Source organism: Gigantopelta aegis, chromosome 15, assembly GCF_016097555.1.
Source record: "Gigantopelta aegis isolate Gae_Host chromosome 15, Gae_host_genome, whole genome shotgun sequence".
Lineage (NCBI taxonomy): Eukaryota > Metazoa > Mollusca > Gastropoda > Neomphalida > Peltospiridae > Gigantopelta > Gigantopelta aegis.
Window position 1 is genome coordinate 23,605,253 of NC_054713.1, and position 4,191 is coordinate 23,609,443.

Below are 4,191 nucleotides of genomic sequence, written 5' to 3' on the forward strand. Positions count from 1 at the left end.
TGAATGGGTACTAGTATTGCTGAATGTGTGAACATCAGTTATTTGCTGCACCTGGTCGCGGTTGGTAAAATATCTCTTTTATATAATAGTTAACATTTACATTTACTGCGGTCGCTTAATACAGGTATTGCCGCGATTTGGGATTCGATTTAGGTGACGGCTGGCCGCGTTAAACAGATGACCGCTTATTACAGGTGCATTTACATTAAACACGTTTAGGAGGGGGAAACGTGGCCACTTAAGGCAGGTGACAGCTGATTTCAGGTGGCTGCTAGGACAAGTCTAACTGTGTGTATATACTAAATATGGTGTGTTCAGGCGCTTGTAATATATTTTAGTACCCATTTGTACCCATAACATTTATGCATAAGGTTATTTATGTTCTTATTGAAAAAGTCTGGGTACACAGAAGTGCTAGACAGTCATTTCAACTAATAAGCATTTGGACTACATTTTACTTGACGCTTACAAACAAACAGAAACATGGATAAACGATAAAAAAAAATAATTAATTAGTCAACTCTATACAGTGTTGTTAAATGTGCAAGATCCATCAAGCTTATTGAAGCCATTTAACACCAAATTGATCATATACAAAGTCATTACACATCTTATCATTGGACGTTCTAGCAACCAGGGGCGGGACGTAGCTCAGTGGTAAAGTGATCGCTTGATGCGCTGTCAGTTTGGGATCGATCCTCGTCGGTGGGCCCATAGTGCTATTTCTCGCTCCAGCCAGTGTACCACGACTGGTATATCAAAAGCCGTGGTATGTGCCTGCCACGGAACATGCTCTTAAAATTTGTTTCGCCTGTGGCAATTTTTATTGTGTTAGAGGGCCGTGTGCAGTTTATTGCCCGTAGCCCAGATGGGCAACTTGTTACGTAATACTTCGCGCGATCGGACATTCCAATATGCACTTAGTCCCGCTGTGGAGGCCATGTGGCGAGTAGTTACGTAATACCTCTGCGAGTGCGGGTTTTACAACCGTGATTTTGGCGACGATGGCGTCAGTAAGTCTGACGATCAGAGAGAAATTATACCGACTCTAGTAAATGTAGAATATGAGATGATACGTGAGGTACCGCCTTGTTCCCCCAGGCCAATTCTGATTTTGGAATAAATAGCTAGGATTTAGAGATATCTAGGAGAACGAATTAGGAAGCTTCCTGGGAACGTTAGTCCGTTTGGACTTTGGTAAATATCATTTCTGCTCTGTGTATAACCTTGATGTGATTGATGTGACTTTAAATATTTTAATACTGTATTATACCAATATTCTTTAGACAGTGTCTTCGATCATCTGACGAAGTAAATCGTAGACTTTTTGTTCTAACATTATATGAGTATTTGGTAATATAAAGCTTAGCCAGTCATCCTAGAAGACCCTAGGTAAACTGTAGGTTATTGTCTTTATTGTGATAGGTACCAGTATTAATTTTGTGTTACAGATTACTGAAAGAGTAGTTAAGGGTTAATTAAAAATTAACCCGTTAGGAATAGAGCTGTAATTCCTTTATTAATTAAGTTCCCCTGCAAGCGTTTCTAAATTATCACACGTTACTGAACGAGTAGTAAGGGTTAATTAAAAATTAACCAGTTAGGAATGGTGTTGTAATTCCTTTATTAATTAACTTCTCCTGTAAGCGTTTCTCAATTATCACACGTGTGGGTGTGGTGTAACGGTGAAGTGATTCGCATATTGTGTAACTAGACACCTAGAGATTAACTAATTAAGTGATCAGTTCTGGGTTGTTATTATTGCTGTTATTAATTTACTACTACGGCTGTACATTTGTCAGCGTAGATTAATACAGATTCCAAAGGGTATTGTGTTTTGTTGTGTTTTCTAGAGAACTAACGTGCTATAATAATATATACTTTATATAAGATCGTATCTCTGATCATACCTAGAGACGAGCCATACTAGGGTTAACAGCCTGTTACAGAGAGATCTAATAGATATACAGTTAGGAGAGATATTCTGATAATCGTGTTTTATTCAGTTACGGGAATTATAGAATCCCCGTGACAGTGCCATTCTGTTTCTTGGATTTGCTCTGTAAGACTATATGTCAAAATTACCAAATGTTTGACATCCAATAGCCGATTATTAATAAATCAATGGGCTCTAGTGGTGTCGTTAAACAAAACAAACTATTGCGTTTCACTATTTAGATCATCTATGAGGTGAAAAGCAGCAAAATCATTCTTCTACGCATTGCGGTTCCTACAGTTACTTTCAACAGATTCGGTTAAATTGGAAACTTTGATTCCTATCATTATATTTTCTCCCACTCAAGAACTATTTAAGTTTAAATGGATTCATAAACGGCTTTGTTATTAACGATATCAATACAGGTCATCCCACCTCATACAAAACTCTATTACTTAAGTTCCTGATGTAGAATCACTTGGAAGGTACATGCCTGGGACGCTTCAGGTTCTACCCAACAGCAATGCGAGCATTTTCAATATGCCCATGGCTGTTCCAGTTAGGCCCATCTATGTGTGCTATATAATATAGATAAACCAAAATTTGCCATCTCAACCGTCCTGCACAGTATGCATTGAGTATTACCTTGCTACTAGAATCTTATAATCCGTCCCACTGGGACGATGGGACGGCCTATGAGTGAATGCTAGTATTCGTTGGTGCGTGCACACAAGTGTTGGCGGAACTAATGTTGTAGTTTAGTCGTAGATGCGTTTTCATAAAGTACTTAACACACAATTTATAAACACAAGAAAACAGAGAAGCATACATGTACATTTAAATTATTTATAAGTACCAAGGTAAACTGTAGTCACTTTGGCGGCACGCAGTGTTTGAAAGTCCATCATGTTAAATAATTAATCATGTCGATTTTATGCAGTTTGACTTCCAGAATATGATCTAAAATTTATTTCATGTTTAATATGTTTCTCGTTCTTTCTGGCACGGTGTCGGTTGAATATTTCATTGGTAAGCTTCAGACAATTTCACTGTAGTTTCAATCTAATCGATTGTAGACACAATAGAAAGAAAGAAAGAAGTGTTTTATTTAACGACGCACTCAACACATTTTATTTACGGTTATATGGCGTCAGACATATGGTTAAGGACCACACAGATTTTGAGAGGAAACCCGATGTCGCCACTACATGGGCTACTCTTCCGATTGGCAGCAAGGGATCTTTAATTTGCGCTTCCCACAGGCAGGATAGCACAAACCATGGCCTTTGTTGAACCAGTTATGGATCACTGGTCGGTGCAAGTGGTTTACACCTACCCATTGAGCCTTGCGGAGCACTCACTCAGGGTTTGGAGTCGGTATCTGGATTAAAAATCCGAACCCAGTACCTACCAGCCTGTAGACCGATGGCCTGCCACGACGCCACCGAGGCCGGTTATAGACGCAATAGATTCTGATCTGTTGTACGTATCAAAAACAAATCATTCACAAAATAAAAACCTCCATGATAGTTCTTCGACTGCAAAAAAAATAAACAATAACAAACCAAAAACCGTTTACCCACACAGGAAAGAACATATTTGGTCAAACAAATTTAACATACTGATATATTGATTGTGATGATGATAACGATGATGATGATGATGATAAAACAAAAACCTCTCAAAGCAACAACTACAAAACATCTGCAAAAAAATAAATAAATAAACAAACAAAATATGCATTACATTTATGGGGGGTAGCACATATGTTGTATATTAATATAAATTGAGAGTAATTCTTACCGATCAACTCACTCTTTAGACCCTGGTTCGGATTAACTTTCCATTTAAATGAAATATATACACTTAATCAAAAACGTTTAGCAAATGTTATATTATTTGGTTTCACTTAAATGCTGAATATGATCCGTAGATAGCTCTCCCTGTACCCCTCTAACTTTTGAATTATCACTTCATACAATCAATAACACTGTGTATGTGAAAAATTACATGATGAGAATATATCTGTATTCATATTGGTCAAAAACCAGTCTCATGACCCTCCGTAAATAACGATATTAGAGACAGAGAAACATGTATTCCATCTTGAAGCCGTTATCAATTGACATATTGCTATGATATACCGAATGAAATAATTTTTGGGTTAATTTTATTTAGGTTCAGTCTCATGGCCCTGATTTGTAACATGACAATTTCTTGTATTCTCTATTAAATCAAGTGTTTGTTCATAACTT